The sequence below is a fragment of the Electrophorus electricus genome, chromosome 6 (genome assembly GCF_013358815.1).
Source record: "Electrophorus electricus isolate fEleEle1 chromosome 6, fEleEle1.pri, whole genome shotgun sequence".
In the NCBI taxonomy this organism is placed as follows: Eukaryota; Metazoa; Chordata; class Actinopteri; order Gymnotiformes; family Gymnotidae; genus Electrophorus; species Electrophorus electricus.
The window spans coordinates 13,648,289-13,662,726 of NC_049540.1; the positions used below are offsets into that span (position 1 = coordinate 13,648,289).

At 39.3% G+C, this 14,438-nt stretch overlaps 1 protein-coding gene across 2 annotated transcripts in view; it reads left to right on the top strand.

Annotated features, from left to right (window-relative positions):
- Positions 1-14,438, top strand: part of p2rx1 (purinergic receptor P2X, ligand-gated ion channel, 1) — a 32,972-nt gene that overhangs the window by 733 nt on the left and 17,801 nt on the right. The gene's annotated exons all lie outside the window — the stretch shown is intronic.

The following is a 14,438-nucleotide window of genomic DNA, read 5'->3' on the forward strand; positions in this document are numbered from 1 at the left end:
GGCACAACAAGGAACCCTATGATAAGAGGAATTGTATTTGTTACCGGACTCATCCAAACCCAGAGATTAATGGCTTAAAAATGATTCGCTGCCTTACAGGTCTAAGAAGCTGATTGTAAATCGACAGAAAAAAGGTCATATCAATGGCGGTTATTGAAAGTTATTATTAGTAATTATTAATTATTATTAATAGTAACAATGCTTAGGCAGAAAAAAAACCCCAGGGAGGGCCATGCTAACCGACCATCATTACACAGGTAAAGGCAGGTTGAACTCAGAAAAGACCACTCTTGCCAGCCAGTATGGTCAGTATGGTCCCTGTACTTTCAGTAGGAACAATGCACCAGTGAGGAAGGAAGTCATTTGTGTATATACTCAGGAAGACACTGTAAATGTCCTTCAGGCGTCACTTAAGCGCACCTATTACCACAAAAGCAATCACCTGCACCTACCAGGACTGAGTGCTCTTTTCCAAGGAATACATTTCTGAAATATAAATTCTTCTATTTTGCAGTATATGTCCTAGTTTTAACATTATTTTGATTATTATTTATTTATTTTTGCTTAAAACTACACATAAAACAACAAGCTATTTTGTCTACTACATTAATTAGTAGCATTTCAACATCAGTCAGGAACTGACACATATACTGACAGTATGTCACAGTTACTTAGTTGTAATGTTTTGGAGACTATTTCAGAAATATTCAACTGCAGAAAAAGCAACCCCAACGCCAGAAATCATATTAGGATATAGACATGACACACTGACATGATGTTATTCGTCAGACTACTAAATCCACTAGAATATCTACTCTCTTCATCAAATTTCCACCACCACGTCTTAGTTCTAATTCTACGGGTCTGCCCTCTGTCTCTTCTCTTGCCCTTTCTGTCACTGGGCTTCAATGTTACACAGATTGTAAAATGAAAGTGATGCATTCCATGAGTTTCGAGTGCAAGATAATGCATGTTCCCTCCTTTACAAGTAAACAAGGAAAGCTTGTCTTCCTGAAAACTCAGGGGAGAGTCTTAGGCTTTAGTTCTCAGAAGAAATGTAATATAATAATACAATATAAAAGGGTATCTATCTATCTATCTATCTATCTATCTATCTATCTATCTATCTATCTATCTATCTATCTATCTATCTATCTATCTATCTATCTATCTATCTATCTATCTATCTATCTATCTATCTATCTATCTATCTATCTATCTATCTATCTATCTATCTATCTGCTAGAGGCCATCATTTGGCCAGATGGCTCTTTGGTCTGGTTGTTGGGGCCTGTGTTTGCCACCTGTAACACCTGGGTTTCAGACTTTGTTAGCTACAAAGATTTTCTTTATTCCCACTCACTGTAGTTGGCATGCTGTACGGTAGGTAGTAGGTAGGTAGTGAATATTTGAGTTTTTGAGTATTTGAGTTTTCCTCCATAAAAATTATATAAATAGTTCATGTTAAAGTTTCCGTTCAATTATAGTAAAGCATTGTATCAAGAGCACACTGATGGGGAAATCACATGCTACTTTGTTTTATGATGACAGTGATGATTATTATTGATGATTATTATTAATAACAATAATTATATTCTGCATCTATGTATCATCTGCACTCCACTTCATTATTGCCTATTCAGCACTGGTCATGCTCCATAATCAGAAACCATAGTACATTTTTGAGTCAAAAAGCCAGAACACCCACACACAAAGATGCAACCAGAAAACATAACAGGACTAGGAACAAAACAAGGGAACCCAGACAGGGAATACAGACATGAGTTTAGCACAAAACACAAGAACTGGATAAACAAAATAACAAGGCAAACAGATTAACAAGGCAGACAGGGACCGAATGAATAAGAATAAAAATCAGTATAATTTCCTTCAAGCTCGGGTCCTCTACCAGAGGTCCTGCATACTATCTTAGCTGTTCCCAGTTCTGCACTCTTCTGGACAGAGATCTCAGATATTGTTTCTGGTATGTAATGGCGCCACTCTGTAATGATGAGCGGTAAGAAGGTGGATGCAAGTGCGGAGAAGTGCGAGATTTATTAGGGGCAAATCCAAAGTCATGGTCGTTAGGGTAGTCCAGGGTCATTGAGCCAATACGTAGAGTACGGGGATACATGATAAACAAACACACACGAAGGCAATCAGGGGAAGCAGACTATAACAGGTGCTAGGAAGAACTCGGAGGCTAACAAACACAAAGACTAGACAAAGACACAAAGACACAAAGGGACGGAGTACAAACTTACATACAGGAAGATACAGGCTTTCAGATAGTCAGAAATTCAAACATTCAAACAAACTATACAGCCAAGACACAGGGAACAAGACAGGGTTTAAATACATGAACTTAACAAGACTAGAAACGAGGAACAGGTGTAAGTAATGACGGGTGTGGAAAACCAAACGAGGGGTGGAGAAATCGAAACCAAGGAATGGAAGCAAAACACATAAGAGAGGGAAATCATGGAACACGGAAGCTGGGAGGGACTAACCGTGACACTTTCTCCCAGTTTGGAGGTTACAACCCAAGGTCTCAGGTCAGCAGCTCTACTATTGAGTTTGGGGCATGGACTCATTGGGTCTTGGTTCCCAAGTTCAGGGTGTGGGGATGATAATGATATCTCCCCTTCAACTTGTCGTCCTGGCTCCCTCTTGCTGTAGCAGATGTGTTGTACTTCAGCAGTCTCAAGTTGTGACAGCAGTTGCCGCTTGTGGATATTGGAACACTGAGCTACTAGTAAATCAGATTGCCCTCGTCCCCCAACATTGTTTACCTGGGTGACGTCTGAGCCGGTATAACTCTCTTATTCTGATCTTTCATTGATAATGAGGTAGGCAGGCAGGCAGTGAGAGAGAGAGAGAGAGAGAGAGAGAGAGAGAGAGAGAGAGAGAGAGAGAGAGAGATTCAAAAATCCTTGTGAAGAGCGTTTCCAGAGAAACAGGACATTTCAGACAGAGTCAAATCAAATCAAATCTAATTTATTTATATAACACTTTTTACAACAGATATCACACAGCAGCTTTACAAATGTCCAAGTCCAAGGCCCCAGTGAGCAAGCCAAGGTTGACAGTAGCAAGCAAAAACTCCCTAGAACATGAGAAAGAAACCTAGAGATGAACCAAGACTCAAAGGGGGGCAGATCCTCCTCTGGCCGACAATGGTCACTACAACAGTAACAATTTTATAAGAAAAAAATAAAATGAAAAAATAAGCAGTTAATGTCTAGTCCAATTTTCCAGAAGTCCTAGTCTTGTCCTAGTCTTGTCCTGTGCATGTGTCCGAAACCCATCCCACAAGGGAACGTCCATCAAGGGCAATGGAAAAGTAGTTGGCTGGGGTGGAGGTGTGGTGGGCTACAGCAGGGGACATCAGGTTTTGGTGGGAGTAGCCATGGCAGCTGAGACAGGGTGAGGCTTAGTAATATCAGGACATCAGGGGTACGTGTACCTTGGCAGAAAGAGACACTATATTATTAGGCATGTCCAGGTACGAGGGTGTTTATGTATGTCTAGGTACGAGGGTGTTTATGTATGTCCAGGTATGAGGGTGTTTATGAATGTCCAGGTATGAGGGTGTTTATGTATGTCCAGGTACGAGGGTATTTATGAATGTCCAGGTACGAGGGTGTTTATGTATGTCCAAGTACGAGGGTGTTTATGTATGTCCAGGTATGAGGGTGTTTATGAATGTCCAGGTACGAGGGTGTTTATGTATAATGTCACGTAGAGGTAGCATATATAAAGAAAAAAGCAAAGGTCCTAGAATAGATCCTTGTGGGACACCGTAGCTAACCTTGTATGCTGAGAAGTCTCCATATATGTTAACAAACTAGTAGTGACAAGCATGATAAGATTTAAACCAGGAAAGGGCTATTCCCCTAATCCCAACATTTTCGACTCTATCTAGTAAAATTTTGTGATCTATAGTTTCAAATGCTGCACTCAGACCAAGCAGTATAAGCAAAGAGACTTAACCCTGGTCAGAAGCCAACAACAGGTCATTAACTACTTAAATTAGTGCTGTCTTTGTACTATGATTAGGCCTAAACACTGACTGAATGACTTCATATCTGGTTCTGATTCAGGCATGAGCTTAACTGCTGAGCTACATCTTTTTCTAGGATCTTGGAAATAAATGGATGGTTTGAGATCGGCCTGTAGTTTGACAGCTGACATGGGTCGAGGTTAGATTTTTTGATAAGTGGTCTGATTACTACTAATTTGAATGATTTAGGAACACAGCCAGTGTTCAAGGAGGAGTTTATTAAATTTAGTAAAGGCTCATTTACTTCACGTAGGATTTGCTGAAAAAGTAGGTGTTTACATTGCCAGTTGTTGCTATGGCAGCAATGAAATTAGGAAACTCAAAGAAAAAGAACTGATCCATACTCCTGAAATTTTAGAACCCCATGGAATGAGTGTTATGATTTTAACATCTACTTTTTCACATATAAACCTGTTCCTCCTACCTACTAATTCAGAAGCACTTTGCTTGCACAGCTGATGAAGAACATCTTTCTGAAACGCATAAAACATCCTGTTTTTTTTTAAACTCTGTGTTCTCCACACACACTCAGAAACATATGTAGGGCAGTGGTAGCTCAGTGGTTAAGGTACTTTTCCGGTTCTAACCCCACCACTATTGGGCCCCTGAGCAAGGCCCTTAACCTTCAATTGCTCAAGTTGTATTCAGTCATAACTGTAAGACACTTTGGAAAAGGCGTCAGCTAAATGCCATAAATGTAGATAAATTTATATTGTGCCGTATTTCTCAGTAATCAATTTTTATTCTGTTTTTATTGTGTTTACCTATCTATTGTTACTCTGTGTTTATCTTGTATGTCTCGGCATGTTTTGTCTTTACTGCTGGAACAGTCTAATTTCCCTTTTAGCATTAAGTGTCATCTTATCATAACTATTACTACTATTACTTCATTGGTAATTATTTAATGTTTTACTGTGAAGAAATTCCTTTACTGGCTTATTGATTTATGGTCTTAAAGACAACCCTAAAGGAGAGAGAGAGGGAGAGAGAGACTCGAGGGGGGGCTTCTGAAAGAAAAGAGGTTAGACAGATGCTGAACCAGATAACAATCAAACTCCTCTTTATCTTTATTTCTCAAGGTGATGATACACTTCCCTTGACAGCATGTTCGGTTGTGGTGGACATCTTGTGAAAAGCTTTTGTGTGATTGTGCAATGTAAAATTAAAAAAAAAAATGCAATTTTACATGCGATAAATGTGTTTATTAATATTAATATGTTATTACATATTGATTGTGTGATCATTTTTGTTGCTTTCCTTACTTTAAATGTTTTAAATATTTGGTATGTTATACATATTTGACCACTGCAGAATTCAAAGCAGGGAAACCAAAACTCCAGTGAAGTAAGCAATGGAGATTAGATTCTTACAGCATTGTATAACTGTATGCTGTTGGATATGGTTGATAAACACACATGCACAAACACTTTCTGTTTTTTTATTGCTATTCTCCTATTTAATTCTGCAAAATCTCTCTCTCTCTCCTTCTCTCTCTCTCTCTCTCTCTCTCTCTACACACACACACACCGCATCATACTTGATCAGATATTAATCTCTCTCATTGTAAGAGGCATGGAGGTGGATTTGATTATCCACCTTTAGTTTTATGCCACTAGAAACCATAGTGCATCTGATATCTTACGAGTTGTGAGTCAATGACTAACGCACATGCATACACGCACAGACACACTCATATTTGCTGCAGGATCCCATAGTGTCATCAGGAAATTCAACTTTGGGACACTGATAGGCAAGATGCCAAATGTGAATATTGTCCATTTATGACCCTGTCCTATTGTTAGCTGCACCATCTTGTACATGGCAGGGCATCACATTCCCACACCATATTCATCTACCCACCTGCAGGATGGTGAGTGTTCATGCCATCCCACCATACACTCTTAAAAAAAAAGGTTCTTAAAGGATTCTTTGCTTGAGTGTATGCTTCTTGGAAGAACCCTTAACTGGTAAAGAGCCTTTGCATTATGTGGATGGTTCTTGAACTTTTACAATGATTTTTCACATTGACGTGTCATTGCTGTTAGATTACACAACTACACCCTCCACTTAATATGCATAAAATGTGGCAAGAGCAAATATTGACATAGGCCTACTCTAAAAATCTCCTAGATTTATCTAGCATCTCTATTATTTCTTAGATTCCTTTGGAGGAACCAGTCAGGGATCCATGAACCTTTTGAGCAGACATTCTAAAAAGAAACCTTTTTTTTTTTTTAAGTAGCTCTGAAAAATGTAGAGTTCTTTTAAGAACATTATTCTTGAACCAAAAATAGTTCCATGTGGCACAAACCAAAAATAGTTCTTTAAAGAACCATTCTTTGAAAGATTCATCAAGGAACCAGTTGGTTCTACTATGGCAATGTTCCATAGAACACTTTTTAGTTCTAGTTGGCACCTTTATTTTTTGTAGTGTAGTGCATGCTTCGAGGAGGTGTTTCGAGCGGGCATTGACCAGATGGGTCCATATTGTCTTCTACTTGCCTTCTGTTCACCAATCCATGCAATATTCTAATTTGGGCTACAAGAAAGTATAGACTCAATTGGTGTTAAAAGGGTCAGAGGTTGTAGCTCTGAGTCATGGTTTCACAGCTCGTTGTTATATTGCTCCATATTGTTTTTATCTGCAGCTCACATTAGTGTCACTTTAAGCCTCTTCCAACTCTGGATGCAAGCAAATAAACTGTGAGGACTGTCAAAACCAATGTGTAGTTTGTGGAATAATAATAATAATAAACATTTTTCTACTTTTATATTACATACTTATGCAATATAACAATCTATTTCCATGTTTCATAATGTTATTTGAGAGCTGAACTGATTTATGTATGTGTGTGAGTACAAGCAGCCTTGGGCACCAGGAGTGGGCTGAGCAGTGCCCATCATTATCAGGGAGAAATGAAGTAAATATAGTCCAAGAAAGAGTGAAACTTACTAATAGATCCAGCTCATACTAAACTCACAGTACACATCTAAGAGCAATAATGCTGACAAGGGAGGAAAGCGTAGACATTACTGAGGTCAGTCTGACCAGATTTGCAAGTCCTGTCTGCTGTAGCTACATCATCCAGCTGACCAGCTGGCAGCCAATGGGGAGGAACAGTGATCAGGAAAGAATTCTAGCAAGCCAATCAGATATAGCGAGAAGGTTCCCCTTTTGCAAAACCTTTGGAGTATTTAAAATTAAAACACACAATTATGTTAGCTTTTCCCTCTCGAGACTAAACTGCTCCTTGTTATAAAGAATGGATGCTTTGTAATAAAGTTTATTCTTGATTTTTTTTAAATATTTGTTGCGCTGTGCTCTTCACTTGTCCTGAATCTAATTTGGAAAAGAAAAATCTCTCCATGACAAATTGGCCAGCCAGCGAGGAGGAGGCGAGAACTAAGTACGGGTGGATGGTGGGCTAAAGAGGTAGGACAAGAGAAATCCACAGGCCATCACAGAAAGGGGTAAGCAGAGACTTAAGCAGAAATTCTGCATTAGGAGTAGACATCCCTGTCACTGCAGTTTGCTGGTCCACTCTATATATTGAAGCTTTAAAGCATGGTGACCCCCTCCTGGCCTGAAGACAGGTGTAGTACATGACACAGACAAGGTGAGACATTTTATTGGTTTGGTGAGCAGTCTGTGAACAGCATACTGTGTCAGGAGCGTATGGCCATTAATCTGTCGGTAGTTCAAAAGAGTAAAGGCATCCAGATTCGCTCTGTGCATTTTAAATTTTGTTTTGACTGCTTGTATATTGAGAAAATTCCTGGTATCCAACTCATGGTTTAAAAAAATAGCAGGATAATTATGTGCTTTTCCAGTAAAGGCTTTTAGTGGGTTTGTAAGCTCAGTGGATAGTAATTATATAATTACTGTTACAAAAAAAGAAGAAAAAAGCATCAAGAAAAGTGCGTGGAAGCAGGTGGTTAAAATTCCTAACGTCGGAGAACCCATGGGTAGTTCAATAATTCCTACTCCTTTAGGAGCTTTATTCAAGTTTCAATTGAATTCTTATTATCTGCGTAAAAGGCCTTGTGTTTTTGTGTGTTGTATGTTTGTCATTGTTTGTTTTTGTGTTGTATTAGTTTATAGTTATACTATTTAGGTTGTGAAGTAGCTAAACTCATTTGGTTGTATGAGCATAAGTAAGTGAGTGTATGAGTGCAAAAAAGAAGCCCTAACTACAGTTACTAATTGTCCTAACTAATTGCTAATGGATGTGTTATAAATTATGTTGTGTTGGTCTGTGGGTGTATCATTAATTGAGAGCTTGTGATTATATTGGTTGCGTTTTGGATTATTATTTAAAAAGAAATTTGCATGAATTGCAGTGAATTATTGAAGCTGTTTTTTTTTTTTCTGCGCTGGTTGTATCTGTCTGCACGGTGTGCATGTATATGCGTGAAACGGCCAGCTCAATGGTCTGTTTGCATTCTTGGGATGTGTGTGAGAGAGAGTGTGTGTTTACTGACAGTCCAGTTGCATTTCTGGTGTATGTAAGAAAGTGTATGTTTATTTGACTGAAGTTGAGTTTCTAAGTATTTTATTTCTGTCTGGTGTTCATGGTTACAGGTTATGCTTATTTATGTTGTCTTTTTACTGTTTGTTATGTTTATATTGATTGAAGTATTTTACATTACTGGTTTTATGATGTGTTGGCTGATATTTGTAGTACTGCTGATTTGTTAGATTGCTGTCTTGCTGACATTTCACAAAAATATTTTTAGTCTAATGGTTGATTTATGTAGTACCAATATGTCACATTGCCCATGAAACCTTTAATGGTCTGAAAGGGAGAATAACTTAATAAGACACCAGAGTTTAAATAACAATTAATGGCATGTAAACTAGTGGGCTGTGGTAGTGGTTAAGGTGCTTGATTTCTAATTGGAAGGTTCAAGTTCCCACTGTTGGGCCCCTGTGCATGGCGCTTAATCCTCAATTGCTCAAGTTGTACTCAGTCACAATTGTAAGTCACTTTGGATAAAAGTGTCAGCTAAATGTAAAATTTAAAAAAGGAACAGCATAACTAAGTACAGAGATATTTATTTTTGATGCGGTCTTCACAAGGCCTGCTTGTGGCAACTCTGTTTTCTCTTTTTTTTTGCTTTTAAGAGTGCACAGCCAACTCACTTTCTAAGTTAGCATTAGCCTTAGTATTAGCATTTAGTGTTAGCATAAAATTAGGTTTAGCATGTGCGTAGAATTATCATCTGCATTTGAAGGAACGCCTTTCTTGAAGATTTAGCTGAAGGAAGGAGAAAGTCTAAAAGACAAAGAGAAGCTGAACAGAACAGAAAAATCCAATACATGGAAAAGACATCTCCGAAACCAAGCAATTGACCGCCACTTTATCATCTACTCATAAGGGCATAAGGGCTGCTTTTCAGTACTAGATCAAGATGATGAAATAGAGATTAAAAGAAATGACGTTCAGGGGCAGTGTAAGAAGTATCCAAAATGATCCGTCCAAAAGAGGAGATTCCAGTTCTTTATAGCCCCATACTAAAACACTATAGGAAAACATTCTACACACTATAGGTTTAGGAAAACATTTGAATCAAGAGAAGAGTCCCAAGGACTACAGAACCACAAGCGAGGCAATTGAGAAAGAGGACTCCATTCGAGATTACACAGACAATGAGACAAATGACGATTGGATGTAAAGTTATGAGATAAATTAAAGTTTGAAGACAAAGTGGGCTTGAGTAGCAGAACAAGCATTAAAACTACTAAAAGAAGAACAGAGCGAAATTCCAAGATAAATACTATGAAATGCCAAAACCCTAGTAGAATTGACCCTAAAACAGAAGAACCTAGACCCTGTATTAATGAAAAAAAATACTGGTCAAAACTTGTGTAGTGGTTAAGTCTACAGGCCACAGGGGGAAGCAATACTCCAAGACAGACCAGAAAGAAGGGAGCTCCAAAACTGGTAAGTCCATATTCAATGGTCACATGAAGAAACAAATAAGAGATGTGCTGATAGAGAAGAATGCAAAATGAACTTGACCAGTCTCGAAGTTGGAGAACATGAACCTCTCCAGTGTCCAATATTGAATGCCAAGATGGACCCTGGATATATACCACTGTTTTGCTGATTTGAAAAGAATGGCAAGTGAATTGCCTAAACCAGAAGCAGAAGGACAAGCCGGGATAACCAAGTTGGAGGGACCAAACAAGACAGCTGGGCAGAGCCTAGCATTAGTTCACATCAAATCTATGATGATACATGCTGCAGTAAAAGACATGATGACAAAGCTCCTAACAGAGGCAGACTTGGCAGCAATGGTATACAAAAATCACCATGATGAAAAATCCTTTAACCCACACATGAATCTGATTTGGGGTGCTGTTAGAGAACAATATCCTACCAATAGAGATCCTACAAGACTGGAGCATTGCCAACTACCTGAAAATGAAGTCGTCACAGATTTCATCATTGACTTCCAGAACAAATGGAAGCAAGACTGTGGTGTCATGGGAAACAAGCAACACAACATAAGCATCGTTTCTATTGCTCATAATAAAGACTCATTCAAGATAAAACCCATTCAAGATAAGATGGAACAAGTCTGAAAAAGAAACCCTGGGTTCAGATAAAAGAGTGTATAATCCACAACGCCAATAGACAAACACGGAAGAAACAAGAAGAGAAAAACAAAGACTCAGAACTGATAACCATTCTGTTAAAGAAACAACTGGCTGAAATGAACAAAAGAATAATGAGAAAGCTGCCAACACGCAAGTAGTCGTAGTATAAGTGACACGCCAAAGTCAAACACACACCAACCTGCCCAACCAGTCAACAAACCCAGCCCAGTGAACATACCAGCTGGAGTACCAATTCCTGCTTATGTACAGACAGGCAGAGGTCAATCAGGGGAAAGAGGCCAAGGCAGACAATTAAACAGTAATGGCAGGGGAGGACCAGGAAGAGGATGTCACTCTTGCTGATGTAAGCAATAAAGACATAAACAGGCAGAAAGCTATGGACCAACACAACCATTACAGCAATCCTATGAACAACAGCCAGCCCAAGATTCCAATGAACAACAACTACAACAACAGCCCTACCCTCAACCCCAACAATGGCAAAGGCAAAACTATTATGATGGGGCATGGTGGAAATAGGGATGCTTAGAGAGCAAGAACCTACTATCTTTGTTGGGGTAGGAGCTCACCTCCTGCTTTTCCTGGTAGACACAGATGTACCTTACTCCTGCATAAACAAGCATATAAATTCGGTTTCTAAAGTCATACAGACTTTCCGTTTCACTGAACTACAAGTACTGGTAGTCGAAGATCAAACAATAAAGACAGCTTTCTTAAATTTAGCAGCATCAAAAGTTAACATTCATAGAAGAGACATATGTAAAATCAATATCAACACTGAGTGCAAAGAGTCAGGCCTTACAGTGTCATTTAAACAACATGTACCTAATCTGGGGATGTACCTACTTTCACCTGCCTTGAGTCATAATCAACAAATATCCTGGTTTGAAATAACAGAAGACACTAACAAGATATAAGTATGAACAAAATAGATGTACATCAAATACCTGAAATACTGTCTTGAATATCTGACACCAAGTACATCACTTTCGCATTATGCCATGAATTTTGACTCAAATGACTGCCAAGATAAATACAGTGAACATTGGCATGAATACTGCGAGAGTAAGATAATGATGTTAGGAGAAGTTTATCTGGGACCAAAAGGCATAGCAGCTGAAGTCACCCTGAGACATGAATTGGAAACATGGAACAAACTGCCAGAAAACCACCTCAATTCATATAACTCTGATGAGACAAACAGGCGTCCAATCCAAGCACCTAGAACAACGATGTTACATGTTGCAAAAATAAATAAAAAAATTTAAAAATTCCGAATCACAGTGGATCAAAATCTATGGACCTGACAAACTGTATCAGTGCCTAGACAGAATATATCTGAAAATGAAGCATGAAGCAATACTGACAGCACAACCCAAGTAAGCGCCTCTAAGAGCTATTACTATGGCTGTTTTGAAGGACAAAACTGACAATTTGATGACGAGCTTAGAACAGGTCTCATCCAAACTGTGGGTCACTGGTCATGAAGATGTGGGCCTCAACAGATCAGCAGACCAAGTCAAGATCCAAGCCAACCAGATGCACAACTGCAGAGACTGAAACAATACCTGCATACAAGGGAAGCAATAAAAGGCATCAAGACCACCATAATTTTTTGCATTATCAAATACAGGTGTTCTGATTCCCACAGTTATCAACTGCAATACATCTATCCATCCAGTAAAGAATCCTAGAATGAAGCAATGGAGGAGGGTCCCAGACTTGAGAGCTATTAACAAGCTTGTTGATTCAGAATATCCTATTGTACCTAACCAAAACACCATTCTGTCCAGCACCCCTGTGGACACCAAATACTAGAATGGGTTTTTTAATGCTGTCTTGAACCAAAGAGATCTAGACAACCTTTCCTATTGCATACTTTAGCTGCAGGTCCAACCCGGTTGAAAGAGGCTTCCAGCAGCTGCATTTGCCTGCAAGAAAGCATCCACAAACTCCCTGGCAGCCCCATCCTGAAGTGTGATGAAATTTTCTTTGAGGATGGCTCCTCATTCCTGGCATTCAGAGTCATTGGATGTGCAGTAGTTGCAACAAACTACCAAAACAATGACTTTGAGGTCATATTTGTGGCACAACTTCCTCAGCCAAGTGGCGTAGTCATTGCTGTCTGCAAACTGGCTAAGAGACATTCTTGCACTATTTATTCTGACTCAGCATATGCCACATTTATGCTTCCATATGGGCATCAAGAGGCTCCCGTAATGCTAACGACAGGCCTGTTTCTCACTTGAATGAAATTCAAGAACTATGATCAGCCATTCATAAACCTGTGCAATAGTGAAATGTGCAGCTAACAAAACTGGAACTGACTTTACCGTACAGAACAATAATGCTAGCAAAACTAGGACATATTTTAGAAGTGGTTTCAAGTTGTGAAAATCAAACCTCAATGGCTTACCCTAATCTGTCCATCCAAGACTGATCGACCTATAACAAGCAATCAGCCCTGAAGAGAAGTCTATGTGGTTTAAAAGGAGGTGGTCTACAACAGAAAATCAGGCCTGGCTTGAAGTATTTTGATGGGAAAGTGGTAGCACCAGCACAACTATTGCCCTTATTGTGCAGAGCAGCTCATGAGGTAACCCACTCTGCAAGGGGAAATGAGGAGAATCATTGAGGAACACTGATTTTCACCATATTTGCATCCCATGATTGATAATGTTATTAATTGCAATATTTGCAGAAAGCACAATGTGCACAAGACATTTCAGCCACAAATTGACATATTTCATGCCTGTCAGGCCTATTTGAACACATCTACACGGACGCTATTAACATGACAGAAAGAAAGGAAGGGAAAAGATACTGCTTCGTGGTAGTAGACAGAATGATCAGATGTATAGAAAGAACCAGTGAAACCTGACAAAGCTGGATGACTTTGTCTCCATGAAGGTGCACAAGAGGAAGAGGAAGGAGCCGAGGGTCCAGTAACCCTGCAAAGTAATTCTAGCTCCAGTTGTTAAAGTAAAGGACCGAACCTATGGATTCACATCAGTCACTGTAGTCCAACCAAAGAGACTAGTAGGTTGGCGAATAAGGTAACTGAAATTCAAATGCGAAGGAAGCTGAGGGAAGCGTGAAGTGCTAGCAAGCTCCTCCTCTGACCTCCAACAAGTCTCTCTATGTGGTGCAAAATCACAAGAGGCAGTAGAAGTCAACAAGAGTCACAGGACACATATCTAAGGACCTTTTGACACCAAACCATTGGGGTCATAGACCCAGTGGATAATAGGTTAGTTAAATGTGATGGGAAACAAGAACCATAGTAAGAGCAGCAATCCAATGACATGGTTCCCAACAAACTGCTGAACACTTCACAACCTAGATGAAGAAACATTTAACAGACAGTAAAAATGATGTAAAGAGGTGAATTTTGGTATTGATATTAATGCTTGTGATGCAATACTTTCATGTCACAGAACGCTCGCCTCCCGCGAGGCACGTGGTTTGAGCAGCCATGTGCAGTAGGAGGGTCATGTTCGTAGCCACACCTGCACACACCTGTATTGTATTTAGTCTTTAAACTCTTGTCGTTGTGTGCAGTGTTGTCGGTTATTTTTGGCGTAATGTGTGAACGTTAAATGTTTTTCTTGCAGTTGTTAAATGTAATCGTGTTTGTTCAGTGTTGCGTTCATTGTTGGTAACACGTGAGTGCCGTCGTCTTTATGTTTCAATTAAATGTTTGTCCATGTCGAAGAGAGTCTGTGCGTCCTGCTCCTCGCCCTGCGGCAC